The sequence below is a fragment of the Polypterus senegalus genome, chromosome 6 (assembly GCF_016835505.1).
Source record: "Polypterus senegalus isolate Bchr_013 chromosome 6, ASM1683550v1, whole genome shotgun sequence".
Taxonomy (NCBI): domain Eukaryota; kingdom Metazoa; phylum Chordata; class Cladistia; order Polypteriformes; family Polypteridae; genus Polypterus; species Polypterus senegalus.
This window is the reverse complement of record NC_053159.1, coordinates 3,685,001-3,701,048: the sequence shown is the minus strand read 5'-3', so window position 1 is coordinate 3,701,048 and position 16,048 is coordinate 3,685,001. Positions and strand designations below refer to the sequence as shown.

Genomic DNA, 16,048 nt, shown 5'->3' with positions numbered 1-16,048 from the left:
CTTGTATGCTAAATTTGGTTAAGTTAAGCATACTCGAGTTATCGTGTTTACACACACACGCACACGCACACGGACATAATTCCAAAAATGGTATTTACGGACTCAGGGAGGTCTAAAACATCGAGATTCATCAAAATCTCGACATTGAATCTTTGGATGATTTTAGTACTTTCCCTGCACTTTCTATATGGGAAAGTAAATATTTATTTATTTATTTTTTTTCAAAAAAAAAGAGAGAGGTTATAGGAGTAGAGAAGCATTCTAGGAATATTTACATCTTTGCCTGTTTAATACTTCAGAGTTCGGCAAAGTTTGTAAATCCCATTTGTAAGCCTTTTTTGGTTCCAGCGTTCACCTCAGAATTGTACATTTCTCTGGCGCGTCTATTCATTCTCATTTAGGGTTATAGCGAGACGGTGGCTTTCGCAGCAGCATTGATCATAGAGATGGGCGTTTCGAGGAACTTTATTTTGGTATATGAACATTAATTGAACTTTCCAAAATTAATTGTAGTTGCCTTAGATTTAAATACATTTATAAGTAGTATAGATAGATAGACAGACCGAACTTTATTTGTTTTTTTGGGGGAGCTTAAGAAATATTAAAACAAACAACAGCAGCAGCAAGAGTCTGCCTCAGCCACACACAATTACAAAAGGACAACAAACAAACTTGGTCAATGACAAGAGAGCAGTCCGAGTGTGGCACTATAAAGGGGCAAGTGAGCAGCGGCAAGGGAGCAGGAAGAAATGGTGGAGTACAGCCCTGGCAAACCCATTCAACCATCAGAACATAAAACAAATGGGTGCTTAATACACAACGGAGAAGATGCTGATACCAACATCAGCCAAGTGCACATTCAGTGCTTCTTTCATTTCCTTCTTCTGTAGCTCATAACAGACTCATGTCCTGTTCACCAATCAAATTCCATCTTCCTAGGCCGTGGCTTTATATGGTCGATGGACCGGAAGGGTGTGTGGTTTGCTCTGGACGTCATAGGCTGGGCAGGAGTGCCCTCATTCTGTGCCGGAGTTGACCGAATCCCATTTGCCCCGAGGTGGTAGTGCCTACCACAGTCGAGCTTGTCAGTGGAGCCTCAGACACCCATGCGTGACAGGGCATATTACTGTTGGTATGAAGGAGCCCCAGGAGTGTTTCTTGACACATTTCTGTTGAATATTTTGCTGCCCTCATTGCTAATGTGTCACAGAGAGGATGTGCAGCCTTGTTCAGAATGGCCATCAGTTTTGTCTTCAGTCTCTCCTCCATTACTACCTCCAGTAGATCCAGAAGGCGTCCCGTCTCTGAGCTTGCCCTTTCAGTCAACTCCTTGATCCTGTGGGCCTCTCCTAAGGTGTTGGCACCTACCGACCACCCCACACCAGTCGTAGAACATGTAAACGATGTCACCAAACACATTAAAGCAATGCAATCTCCTGAAAAACAACACCATTCTGCTCTTCCCTTTCTTATTTACCTCCTCTGTGTTACCAGACAATGCTTTCACTAAAATGAATCTGTTATGTGGAACATATTTATTTTTCTCACGGCTATTATTAAAAAAAAATAAAATAAAAGCCATCATTTTACCATTTAGGCCTCTTGAAGTTGAATATGGACCTAACAGACGAATGCCTCCATGGCTTGCACTTCTTAGCCGTTTTTACCTAATAAAGTGAAACTGCCCTTTGGTTTTTCAGAATGAAAATGGTTGCAGGTTGTGGTTTTTGTTGGCGGGCTTCTCAAAGGACTTGGATTTTGTCTCTGGAGAGAATGCAGTTCTGTGCTTGTGGTGTCGCCCCCCTTACAAATGTGCTAATTAGTCAACTGCTAGCTTTATTTTATTTTATTTGGCTGACTTTTTATAAATAGACATTCCAGCGCATGGTTTCCCCCTACCTTCTTGATTAAAAACCACAAACTGTCCGCTCCTTTATTAGTACAATGATAAAATCTAAACAAATCTAATTTACTTTTTAAACTATAACCCAGTTCGGCTCGTTATTGACCATACTTTTTTATTGTAGTCATAAGAATTCCTACTGATTGCTTTGATGTCACTTCAGTTTTTTGTCATCTGGCACCCTGTGACTCCCCCATGTATGACATACCGTTTGACTCTTCTTGATGTCTACTTATGGAAGACGGCAAATTTTTTGGAGTTCCCCCCCGCCATTTGTGGTCCTCTAAACCTAAAAAAAAAAAAAAGTTTTAGATCATTTATGATAAAGAGTAAACCAATAGGTGTTCAGCAAAATCTTCAGAAGATAGATGTTTTTTTTCTGCCCACCTTGTCCAACTGACTTTCATTACACCATCATTTAGAGACTTAAAAAACAATTCTGTATTGATTGAGTACATTTCTTTTAATTATATATCTATCTTATGTAAGTGTGTATTATTTATTTTTTGTATACTCTTTATGCATTATTTTTCTTTTCTTATATATAAATGTCTTATGTGTGGAAGTGTGTGTGTGTCCGTCCGTCTGTCCGGCCCGGAAATGCGAGGCTACAGCATGAAGCTCAAAGAAAGCGACTCTGTCGCCAAAGTGAAACCGTCAAGAGAAGAGAGAAACTCACTTAGCCGCTAATACACAAGCGGGGCAAGCACATTGGCAAAACATGACCTCCGAGGAGAGAGAAACTCGCTTAGCTGCTGATAGACAACGTAGGCGAGCACATCGGTTAAACGAGACCTCTGAGGAGAGAGGAAGTCGCTTAATCGCTGATAGACAACAGAGGTGAGCACATCGGTAAAACAAGACCTCCGAGGAGAGAGGAAGTCGCTTAATCGCTGATAGACAACAGAGGTGAGCACATCGGTAAAACGAAACCTCCAAGGATAGAGAAACTCACTTAGCCGCTGATAGACAACGGAGGCGAGCACATCGGTAAAACGAAACCTCCAAGGAGAGAGAAACTTGCTTAGCTGCTAATACACAACAGAGGTGAGCACATTGGTAAAACGAAACTGCCGAGGAAACAGAACCTCACTTCGCTGCTAATGCACAACCAATGCCATTGATTGATTGAAGTGCCAGAATCCATGGTTTCGGGCTTACACAGCTCGTCTAATTATAATTTGGTACTTTGCAAAAAAAGTACTTCTTTGACATCTTCTAAAACCCTTTGAGCTTGTGTGTGAAAAGAGAAAGAAATAAAAGCTGCTGTTGTTGTAGAAGCATTTGAAGTTGTGCAAGCTACGTCAGCAGACCCCATGGGTTCTCCCTCTAATGGGATTAAAGTTACTCCTTTATACAAAACTTAGAAAGACTGGGAATTGGTAATATAGGCATGTGGAGTGTTGTTTTCTGCTATTTTGAGGTTGCCAATCAAGAATACGACCACATTTTTGATATTTGATTCTTTACTGGTGGTCCTGGTCCTTTAAGAGCCATTCCCAGAAGTTTGAAAATGACAGATTTCATACCTTAGCATGTTGGGTATCATTTTAGACTATTTCAAGTCCCTGGTTATGAATATGATGTTACTTTTTGATTTTTTAATTCTTTACTAGGGGTCTAGCTGTCTGTGGACCTCCATCAGGGAGTGAAAATAACAACTTACCATTACAATTGAGAATACTTAATAGAGTTTAAACATTTAAATTGAAGCATATATTTTAATATTTTAAACATCTTGTGCAACTACTCTTCTTTATTATGTACTTTTACCATAAGACGTAAATATTTAGATGTCTCAACAATACCCTGAATTAGGACGGCTTATGCTAATTCAGACTTTTATTGTTCCCGTATATACTCGTGGATAATTCGGATTTGATTTTACCGTGTAACTTCTGGTATTTTATAATGTTGGTCGTATAAGTCGAATAAAAACTAACACTGTTGGTACAAGGAATTATGATATGCTAACGCCCTCCTGAGAGAGTAACCACGGAGCACATGGCTTCTATGTTAGTGCGACAATGCACTGTATCAGCGTGTGCTCCTAATCTCTCTCTGTCTCTCTGTTGCGCCTATGTGACCACACGGTGATACCCGAACTATTCCGAAGCGACATTTGCACTGTTTTGTGTTTTTTGTATCTCATACCCTCATACATCTTTATCGTAAAAACATCCCTTATCTACGATGGTGCGTTTGATCAGAAGAAACTATGAAGCTGGTTTTAAATTAAACGTTGTTGAAGTGGCGAAAGAAATTGGTAACTACGCTACTGCAACAAAATTCGATGTGTCTGAGAAACTGGTGCGAGACTGGAGGAGGCAATTTAATTTAAGTGTCGCATTTTTGAACAGGTGTATACAGTGGTGTGAAAAACTATTTGCCCCCTTCCTGATTTCTTCTTCTTTTGCATGTTTGTCACACAAAATGTTTCTGATCATCAAACACATTTAACCATTAGTCAAATATAACACAAGTAAACACAAAATGCAGTTTTTAAATGATGGTTTTATTATTTAGGAGAAAAAATCCAAACCTACATGGCCCTGTGTGAAAAAGTAATTGCCCCCTTGTTACAAATCACCTAACTGTGGTGTATCACACCTGAGTTCAATTTCCTGATTACTGCCACACCTGTTTCAATCAAGAAATCACTTCAATAGGAGCTGCCTGACACAGAGAAGTAGACCAAAAGCACCTCAAAAGCTAGACATCATGCCAAGATCCAAAGAAATTCAGGAACAAATGAGAACAGAAGTAATTGAGATCTATCAGTCTGGTAAAGGTTATAAAGCCATTTCTAAAGCTTTGGGACTCCAGTGAACCACAGTGAGAGCCATTATCCACAAATGGCAAAAACATGGAACAGTGGTGAACCTTCCCAGGAGTGGCCGGCCGACCAAAATTACCCCAAGAGCGCAGAGACGACTCATCCGAGAGGTCACAAAGACCCCAGGACAACGTCTAAAGAACTGCAGGCCTCACTTGCCTCAATTAAGGTCAGTGTTCACGACTCCACCATAAGAAAGAGACTGGGCAAAACGGCCTGCATGGCAGATTTCCAAGACGCAAACCACTGTTAAGCAAAAAGAACATTAGGGCTCGTCTCAATTTTGCTAAGAAACATCTCAATGATTGCCAAGACTTTTGGGAAAATACCTTGTGGACTGATGAGACAAAAGTTGAACTTTTTGGAAGGCAAATGTCCTGTTACATCTGGCATAAAAGGAACACAGCATTTCAGAAAAAGAACATCATACCAACAGTAAAATATGGTGGTGGTAGTGTGATGGTCTGGGGTTGTTTTGCTGCTTCAGGACCTGGAAGGCTTGCTGTGATAGATGGAACCATGAATTCTACTGTCTACCAAAAATCCTGAAGGAGAATGTCCGGCCATCTGTTCGTCAACTCAAGCTGAAGCGATCTTGGGTGCTGCAACAGGACAATGACCCAAAACACACCAGCAAATCCACCTCTGAAGAAAAACAAAATGAAGACTTTGGAGTGGCCTAGTCAAAGTCCTGACCTGAATCCAATTGAGATGCTATGGCATGACCTTAAAAAGGCGGTTCATGCTAGAAAACCCTCAAATAAAGCTGAATTACAACAATTCTGCAAAGATGAGTGGGCCAAAATTCCTCCAGAGCGCTGTAAGAGACTCATTGCAAGTTATCGCAAACGCTTGATTGCAGTTATTGCTGCTAAGGGTGGCCCAACCAGTTATTAGGTTCAGGGGGCAATTACTTTTTAACACAGGGCCATGTAGGTTTGGATTTTTTTCTCCCTAAATAATAAAAACCATCATTTAAAAACTGCATTTTGTGTTTACTTGTGTTATATTTGACTAATGGTTAAATGTGTTTGATGATCAGAAACATTTTGTGTGACAAACGTGCAAAAGAATAAGAAATCAGGAAGTAAGTCTGGGTCTGATTTTATGATTGATTTTTCACTTATACACGAGTATATATGGTAGTTGTTAATGGAACACACATTTGGTTTTATCAACTATAATAATTTAATTGTTCACTTTTTCATTTTACACCCCTTTTTTTTATTATAAATTAGGTTGCAAGGGTAACAGTCCTATCAGTGAGGCCCATACCCATTTCCATGGCTACAGTTGCCAACTCATACTGTGAGGTCCTAAGGAGTTCCCAGGCCACCTGGGAGATGTAGTCTTCCCAATGAGCCCTGGGTCTTTCCTGGGGTCTTCTCCTAGCTGGTTGTGACCAAAAAAACTCCACAGGCAGGCATCTGTATCACAGGCCCAAAACCACCTCCATTGGCTCCTCTCGATGCAGAGGAGATCTGAGGTCTGAAAATATAAATCTTCTGTGTTTTTTTATTAGTCACTGGATATTAGATTAAATGAAATCATAATATTCACGATTAGGGTATTTAATTTTTTTTTTTTTTTTTTCAATTTCTTGTGTTTGAAACAGTGGTTGAGATTACAGTGTAATTGCCTTGTGAAGAGACCTGGAAGTGAAGTCATTATCTTTGCTACATGAGACTGCTATCATGCATAAAAGAAGGGAAGTGAAGGAGTTCTTTTAGAAGAAAATCTGCATAATCTGTGCAGTCCTGCAACAAACAGCAGAGGTGAGCTCACGCAAACTACTGCACCGTCGGCATCCATGTTCTGTGTGACTGTGTGTCGGCCTCCTTCAGGGACCGTTTTCCAATTCTTTTTCTTATAAATGAGATTACTAAGTTTGGTGATGAAATCTGTGACGTTTTACTGCACTCTTGTGCAGAGTGGCGGGACTCTTTTATTTTATGGTGTCTAGTGATCTCATTGCAATTTTGGCATCGGGTAGGCAATTTGAATAATGGAAGCAAACAAACAGGTTTACATTGTATTTCATGGAGCACATCTCCTTGTAAATGTTAACACAAAGAAGTTTTTTTTTTTTAAATCTACACAGACGTTTGTGTGGATAGAAATCGGTAAAGGTATCTGTGGAGTGGCCAGTTGGCCGAGGTCTCCAGGACTCTGACTGTCTCTGGCTTGTCTGACTCCTTTCTCTTCAATTCGGCTCTGGTTCTCCAATTGGTTGATGGATGAATGGCTGTTGTTTTTCCTTCATGTTAATTCCGTTCTACTTTTGAGTTTGATACATTTGAACAAATCTGTATCCTCATCTGTGACCTTCTCTATTTAGTGAGTGATACCTTCGGTTCTTAAGGGTTGTCGTGGTGCTCTGCGTCTGCACTCGGAGAGGAGTACTGTGCAAGAACCAAGTCATCTGTATAGGGTGGTCCAGATCTAATTATGCAGATCCAGATCATCTTCATGTTGTCAGTTCGCACACTTCTCAATGGTCCGGGATTTTTCGGGTGATTTTCTACGTAATAAACTTAATAAGTTATAGTGTAATGAAAATTGCATAATTAAATCTGGACCACCCTATATTGTCGGATTGTGATTCTATGGTGGCCGTAATAGATTGCCCATCTAGCTCAGTGAAGAGGATGACTTGTGTTCAGTTTTGTGTGTTGTTATTTACCCCAGTTTTTTGACACCCATTGCACACTCAACCTACCAGGAAGGGTCTCTCTCTCTCTCTCTCTCTCTCTCTCTCTCTCTCTCTCTCTCTCTCTCTCTCTCTCTCTCAATAGGCCTTGCCAAAGATTTCTTCCTTTTTTATTCCCTTCAAGGTTTTTGCTTGTCTTCTTAGAGCAGGGGTTCTTAACCGGAGGTCTGTGGACCCTGAGGGGATCAATGGATGGGTTTTAGGGGGTCCGTGAGGATCAGATAAAAATGAACATTTATATTCATTATAGGGTGGCACGGTGGGTAGCGCTGCTGCCTCGCAGTTAGGAGACCCGGGTTCGCTTCCCTGGTCCTCCCTGCTTGGAGTCTGCATGTTCTCCCCGTGTCTGCGTGGGTTTTCTCCCACAGTCCAAAGGCATGCAGGTCAGATGCATTGGCGATTGTAAATTGTCCCTGGTGTGTGCTTGTTATGTGGGTTTGTGAGTGTGTGTGTGTGTGCCCTGCGGTGGGCTGGCGCCCTGCCAGGGGTTTGTTTCCTGCCTTGTGCCCTGTGTTGGCTGGGATTGGCTCCAGCAGACCCCCCGTGACCCTATAGATAGGATATAGCGGGTTAGATAATGGATGGATATTCACTATATTGCCCGGTACTGTTGATTTAGAGTAATAGAAAACATTGTAGTAGATCTGTTTTAATTTGCACAAGAGAATTTTATTTCATAATTATAATGAGTGGTCATAACTTTTTGCATAAAATGGAGTGTGTTTCTTTAGTTTAATAACACTTTATATATGTCATACATGTATGAGGCAATCAAATCTTGCTAAGAAAGTACGTTCTATTCATTTCATGCAAAGTTGTGTTTATGTGAGTATTTCTGGGGAAAGGGGGTCCATAACTGTCATCAGATTCTCAAAGGGGTCCGTGACTCAAAAACCTTTTAAGAATCGCTGTCTTAGAGGGTCAAGGCTGGTTTGTGTCGGGGGGGTAGCTGTCAATAAAGAGAGCCTTTTAAAGTCCACTGAGGCTTTCTTTGTGTGATTTTGAGCAATACAAGAAAGAAATTGTTGTTGTTGGTGTGAAGGTTATTTTCAGGCTGAAATCTTTGGGGCTTTCCATTGTACTTGTAATATTTTTATTTTTTTTTTTACTGTATTGAAGATTTGTTCTGTTCTGTGTATTGTATTGTGTTGACCCCCTTCTTTTTGACACCCACTGCTCGCCCAACCTACCTGGAGAGGGGTCTCTTTTTGAATTGCCTTTCCGGAGGTTTCTTCCATTTTTTCCCCTACGAGGGTTTTTCTTTGTCTTCTTAGAGAGTCAAGGCTGGGGGGCTGTCAAGAGGCAGGGCCTGTTAAAGCCCATTACGGCACTTCTTGTGTGATTTTGGGCTCCGCAAAAATAAATTGTGGAAATCGCCTTTTTTCATTTTCTCTATTGCACATGAACAACGACACAGGCCTTCTCTAGCATTGCATATTTTTTACAGGTTGATCCAAAGTCCAACCCTAACTCAGTATGTGACATTTTGCCAACCCATGCAGTTTCTTGTCAATTCATACATCAAACCTTTGGTTTTTTTTTTTTTTTTTTTTCCGATTGTTGCCTTTTGGTTTTTCTTGTTTCATTATGTATATGTCATTAAATTCCATTAAACAAAGGTGATTAAAAAATAAAAGCCTTTTGTATGTTTCAAAATGAAAAAAAAAAAAAGCCTCAAACCCGCCTGTTTAAATGCCCGCTTTGATAGATGATAAAATCTTTTTTTATGTCTGTCTTAAGGAAGTTGTTTCTCACTGTTGTCGTTTATGGAGATCACAGGGTGGAAACTGCTGAGTATGAGTAACATTTTCCATTCGCTTCTTTCTGGGTATTGATAGACATTTAGAACTGTAAGTATTTTTTTAGACTGGTTAATAAATAAGTGAAATAAAATGACATGTTCTCCATTTATTCACTCTGTTGCTCATTCACACAGACAGCTTCCTCCTCCTGGCCGCTAATCCATATATAGCATGATGGCACAGTTTATAAAGTGGGCACAAGAGGCTGACCAGAATTGTTTGAACTATCAGGAAGTCCATTCACCTTAGAAAGCCGCCCTTCTTGCTGAGTGCACAACGTATCGAACCTGAAAGCAGCAGACCACCGTCCTTTGAGGCTAAAGTGGGTATATAATCACCAAACGTGGATGACTAAAGATTGGAGAAATGTCTCCAGCCCTGGCAAATCAGAATTTGGTATAAATGGCATGAATCCATCGGATCAATTATGCTTGTATTCACTTGTATAGGTAGATGTGGACAGCGCAACAGTATATGAAATGGTATGTTGGCACAGATTATACAGTAGGCCTTTCAATGGCACGACATTTGAATGCCACAGTGTACCAAGCATTGCTGCTCATCACACTCAACTCTTTAGGATCAGAGTCGGCCCTTTTTACTTTCTTGTATACAAAGTATGGGGAAATTATTGTAATCGTCCAAAAATTCGACCTCGAGATATTCATGAATCTCAATGATTTAGTCCCAGAATATGAAAATACAGTGGTACTCTCGGTATACGTCCGCTTTGGAATAAGTCCAACTTGGTATACGACCTTTGTTTGGAATACGATTCGCATGCTAGAACACCGCGCGCTACCCTTGTTTACCTGTCTCGAGACAAAGCCACGACTGCCTGCAAGCATCAGTACGCCCGTTGCTAGCATTCAGTGAACAACCCGCGCTATAACTTTATGCAAATTTTCACGTGATTTTGTTTTTTTCACGTAAATTTGAATTGATTGTTGAAAAGTATGAAGTTGGCATGCGTAATCGGGACTTGGCTGCTGTGTACCGTATGCCGAGAACGACGGTATCTACGATTGTGAAAAACGAAAGACGTTACTAAAAAGTAAAGTTAGGTTAAATTTTCATTTATTTCATCTTATTGCTTTTGTATTTATGTATTTTAGTATTAAGCAGTGTTTAAATTATTTTATACAACCCCATCAATGTATAATATTCCAATAACAATAGGATTTTTTTCATGGGAGCAGAGTAATCATTTTCCCTTTATTTCTTATTGGAAAAATTTGTTTAGTATACGTCCTGTTTGGTATAAGTCAAAGGATCTGGAACAGATTAAGGGTGTATACCGAGGTACCACTGTACCACATTTGGACTTATGTCTGTGTGTCTGTCTGTGTGTGTGAACTTGATAACTTGAGTTCGCTTTCACTTCGGTCAACCAAATTTTGCATGCAGATATCAGATACGTAGATTTCTATCAACTTTTCAGCTATTTCCAGTAACCGGAAGTGGTACTTTACCTGAAACGTTATGCTAAAGCACCACATTTTAAGCACTTTTTGTCGCTATTCATTTTTTTCGAGAAACAACCAGTTTTCAAGATAATCGCAATTTTCCGTTTCATGTCCAAATGGTAATACATACATATTTGAGAATGTTTTTGCTTTACGTAAATGAAATTTTGTGTAGAGGTACTGCATTACGCACATTACTAAAGTGTCTTGCAACTTGTCTGGTAATTTACCAGAATTGTTTGCCAAAATAAAATTATCAAGGCAAATGTTTGTAGTACTAGGTTGTTGTACCGTGTTAGCCATTATGAATGTAGAGAAAAGCCAAGCAAAATGACACCTTTTATTGGCTAACTAAAAAGATTACAATATGCAAGCTTTCGAGGCAACTCAGGCCCCTTCTTCAGGCAAGATGTAAAGATGTAATTACATCTCACCTGAAGGGGGGGCCTGAGTTGCCTCGAAAGCTTGCATATTGTAATCTTTTTAGTTAGCCAATAAAAGGTGTCATTTTGTTTGGCTTTTCTCTACAAGGCAAATGTTGTATTCATATAGCTGCGGAGTCTGATTTATTCAAATTTACTTTTATAATAATTGTTCAATAAGTTACTAATTTGGATTTGTTGTCGATGGTTCTTTAATGTACGTTATATAAATATATAATCCTTGTCTTGCGGTTTACTCCTCAAACATCCATCCCATTATCCGAGTATACGAGAAAGTCGAGGGGAGAGCACTCCTGATTTTTCAAATGGATAAACTCATCTTGTCGCAACCTGACTCCATGAACTTGATACACTTCATTGTTCTGTTCCTGTATTAAAGCTTGTAATCTTGTAATCAAACATGATTATATATACTTCTGACATGACTAGACTGAAATAAAAAGCTTTAATAAATAACCACCAATTTAAATGCATAGACTTGTAAACCAAGATCAGACACGCACCTTAACAAATGTCAGATTCATCATTTATTGTTCATGCAAACATCCTACTACCTCAATTCCCAGAGCCACTGGGTGACGAGAACAGACCATTCAGCCCAACAAAGCTTGCCAGTCCTGCCCACTTAATTCCACCAAAATAACATCAAGTCTAACTTTGAAGGCCCCTAAAGTCCTCCTGTCCACCACACTACTAGGTTACGTATTCCAAGTGTCTTTGGCTCCCTGTGTGAAGTAAAACTTCTTAATGTTTGTATGAAATTCACCCTTAACAAGTTTCCAGCTGTGTCCCCGTGTTCTTGATGAACTCATTTTGAAATTGCAGTCTTAATCCACTGGACTAATTCCCTTCATAATTTCAAATTCTCCAATCATGTCTCCTCTTAATCCTCTTTTGTATAAACTGAAAAGCTTAGTTCTTTTAATCTTTCCCCATAATTCATGCCCTTAACCCATGAGTCATCCTAGTCACTCTTCTCTGGACCTTCTCTAGTGCTGCTGTGTCCTTTTGTAGCCTGGAGACCCAAACTGCACCCAGGACTCCAGATGAGGCCTCACCAGTGTGTTATAAAGCTTGAGCAGAACCTCCTGTGACTTGTACTCCACACGTCAAGGCGCTATATAACCTGACAGTCTGTCTTCTTAATGGCTTCTGTACACAGTCTGGTAGTTTATAGTGACGAGTCCTCTACAACTCCTAAGTCTTTTAATCTTTCCTCCTAACTCCTCCCCTGTAGTCCTGAATCAGCCCAGTTGCTCTTCTATGGACCTTTTCCAGTGCTGTTATGTCCTTTTGGAGACCAAAGCTGCACCCAGGACTCCAGATGAAGCCTCACCAGTGTGTTATAAAGCAAAGCCTGAGCAGAACCTCCTGTGATTTGTACTCCGCACGTCAAGGCGCTATATAACCTGACAGTCTGTTAGGCTTCTTAATGGCTTCTGAGCACTTTCTGGCAGTCAGTAGTCTATTTGACTCCTAAATCCTTCTCATGAGGTGCACTTTCGATTTTTAGACTGTTGTGTGTTCAAACCTCACATTTTTGCTTCCTACATTAACTGACATTAAATTTCATCTGCCCAAGTCTGTCTGCTCTCCAAGTCACTCTGTGATGATTCAACAGATTCTCAATTATCTTGGTGTCGTCTGCAAACTTAACCACCTTGTTACTTACATTCCTATACAAATCACTTATATATATTAAAAATAACATCCGCCTCAGTACTGCCCCCTGCTGGGCACCACTCATAACATCACCCAGTTCTGATAAGGTTCCTCACACCATCACCATCTGCTTCCTGTGTCTGAGCCAATTCTTCTCCCACCTACACACCACCCCCTGAACTCCAACTTATTTTAGTTTGATGCCCATCCTCAAGGTGGTTGAATTGGTGACTCTAATTTGCCCCTGTCTGAGTTGGCATACGAGTGTGCCCAGTTATGAACTTGTGTGACGTTCATGTTTGGTTCTTACCTGGCACCCAGAGTTTTAGAATCCGCTCCGGCCCCCCACAATCCTAGTTTGGAGTGAGTGGGCCTGACAGCTGCTGTTGGTTGGTCTTCTGTGCTCTCCAGCAAGATACAACATGACTTTTAAGGCCTCTTTTGGTAGAATGTATTTACAAAATAACTACTTTTGCAGGAAAACACAGGCCATATGCTGCTCAGGAATGCTAATGCTAAAACAGTTTGGGCCTTGTAGAAGAAGCCTTCACGAATAATAAAAGGAACGTGTCAGACGTCAGTAGAGGCCAAAGTGGGAGGCGCATTTGAAAGGCTTTTTCTGTACAAGTGGTCTGTGGTTCACATTCTGGTTCAGCAGTGCTAGATGAGATGGGCAGATTGATAGCACCTTATTGATCCCTGAGGGGAAATTCACTTGATTCTGCAGCAGCGCAGAACACAAAGTGCCCTCGGAGACCCTGAGGTACACAATACACACACAATACAGTGGTCTACAGTCTGTGGTTTTCTGAGAAGTAGTGTCATTCATTTTGCTTTCTGAGGCTTTTTGGGGTCCCGTCAATGATAAATCCAAAGCAAAAGGGTAGCAATAAATTAAAAAAAAAAAAAAACAGCAGTAAAGCTTGGGGCGGCTCTGCCTTTAAAATGTTGGCCCATTTCATGTGGACGATTGAAAATTACAATATTTGTTTTAGCACATGGAGCAGGCTGTTTTTTTTTATTTAATTTGAAACCAACCTCGATGCAAAATTGTTTGAATGGAGCCTTTTTTTTTTTTTTACTGCACTGCATTTTGCCCTATCAGTTCTAGAAAATAGTAAGATATGAGTGTAGTGCTTATCATGTCACTCAGCCAGTGACATACATTGATACACTTTGTCACAAGGTGGCTTGTCTCCTTGCGTACAAAGACTTGGCTTCTTGAACACTTTTAGGTGCATCTTATGGGTTTGGGCCTCCTGATCACAAAAATCGCTTTTACGTTTTCTTATCTAGTAACATTTTATTTTTGTGATTTCCATAATACAAGAGTACATACACAGGACAAAAAGTACAACCGGAACATCTGTGGCGATCTTAAGCGATGTCCAGAATAGAACATTTAGGAACCGCGAGAAGACCGTTGAGTCCATCAGGCTTGTTTGTTTAGCTGATCGCTAAGCTGTCCCAGCTACTGCATGTTTGTTTAAAAACCACAGACATTGGGGCGGCACGGTGGCGCAGTGGTAGGTAGCGCTTCAGCCTAGCAGTAAGGAGACGCGGGTTCACTTCCTGGGTCCTTCCTGTGTGGAGTCTGCTTGGGTTTCCTCCCATAGTCCAAAGACATGCAGGTTTGCTGAATTAGCGATCCTAAATTGTCCCTAGTGTGTGATTGGTGTGTGTGTGTGTGGGCACGCGCGCCCGCCTTGCTGGCGCCTTTCCTGGGGTTTGTTCCTGCCTTATGCCCTATGCTGGCTGGGATTGGCTCCAGTGGACCTCCATGACCCTGTGTTAGGATATAGCGGGTTGGAAAATGACCGACAGACATTGGTCTCCATTTTTGCCATTTTTCCACACTAGCCTGGCGTTTCTTAACCTCTGAAAACGAAGAGAACTGAAAAAATAGTTGTTCAGGGCCTCCATATTTCTGAACACGCTGGCTCACCGTTGCAGTGTGGTTGGGTGAAAAACAGAGGCTTTTCAAAATGCAGCATCTGGAAGAGGTGTTGGTAAGTAGAGCCGAGTATTGGCACTGATGTCCCGATTCGATATCGATTTTATATTGACTGAAATAGCATACACCAGGGGTCCTCAATCGTGGTCCTGGAGAGCCGCAGTGGCTGCAGGGTTTTTGCTCCAACCCAGTTGCTTAATAAAAAGCACTTATTGCTAAAGTAACACTTCTGCTTCACTTTAGTGATTTTGAGCCCTTATTGCTTAATTTTGTCTTAAACAGCTATTTTAATTGCTCCTTATCTATACTAATAAAAGGCAAAGCCCTCACTGACTCACTCACTCACTCACTCATCACTAATTCTCCAACTTCCCGTGTGGGTGGAAGGCTGAAATTTGGCAGGCTCATTCCTTACAGCTTACTTACAAAAGTTGGGCAGATTTCATTTCGAAATTCTACGCGTAATGGTCATAACTGGAAGCTATTTTTCTGCATACGCTGTAATGGAGTTCAGCTGGAAAGCCGTGGGGGGGCGGAGTTTCTTCTGACATCACGCCTCCCACGTAATCACGTGAACTGACTGTCAACGCACTACGTAGAAAACAAGGAAGAGCTCCAAAACGCGCTGAAGAAAACATGCAGTATATAATTGAGAAGGCAGCGAAACAATAAGAAGCGAGCGAGTGACATATACACTGAATCCTCCAGGCACTACTTACAAAAGGTTACATTGACAATTGCACAGATGAGAAGCTTCGATGCATGTGCTCCATAACGCATTAAAAAAAATTATGCATTTAATCACAGTTTCAATTCCAAGCAAAGGGGAACTTGTGTCAATGCATGATTTCCTGGTACACCGATTACATTGATCAGCGCTTCCCAAAACCTGAGTACTGTATATAAAGACGGTCTTGGAATATTTCGGAATATATAATGTAAGCGCTGGATAGTCCAAACTTTATGCAAAGATGCCTACATTTAACTTACATTCCTACCAAAGACATTTCTATCGACTAAATAAAAATTCCTTCTATTTAAAATTTAAATAGAACTTGGAACAGATGTTCATAATATCCACGCAGACTTGCACGTGAGAGCGGGAGTCATCCGTTTTAAATAAATTAAGATTTTGTACAAATAATGTTTTTCATTTTTCTTCCTTGTTGGATTCTGGCACCCCCAGCAACAGTTGCTCATATAGCAAAGTGTAAAATGTTATCTATAATTTTATTTTTTTTTGTTATGGACTTCCCCAAAACTGTTGATCCC

General features: G+C 40.7%; 1 protein-coding gene across 3 annotated transcripts in view; it reads left to right on the top strand.

Annotated features, from left to right (window-relative positions):
* Positions 1-16,048, top strand: part of ptpn4a (protein tyrosine phosphatase non-receptor type 4a) — a 225,661-nt gene that overhangs the window by 50,948 nt on the left and 158,665 nt on the right. For 2 of the 3 annotated variants that reach the window (XM_039755290.1, XM_039755288.1), the window contains exon 2: positions 6,355-6,514. The exons of the other annotated variant lie outside the window; for it this stretch is intronic. The gene's annotated coding sequence lies outside the window, so the exon portion shown is untranslated. The remainder of the gene's footprint in view (positions 1-6,354; positions 6,515-16,048) is intronic. 3 annotated transcript variants of the gene reach the window in all.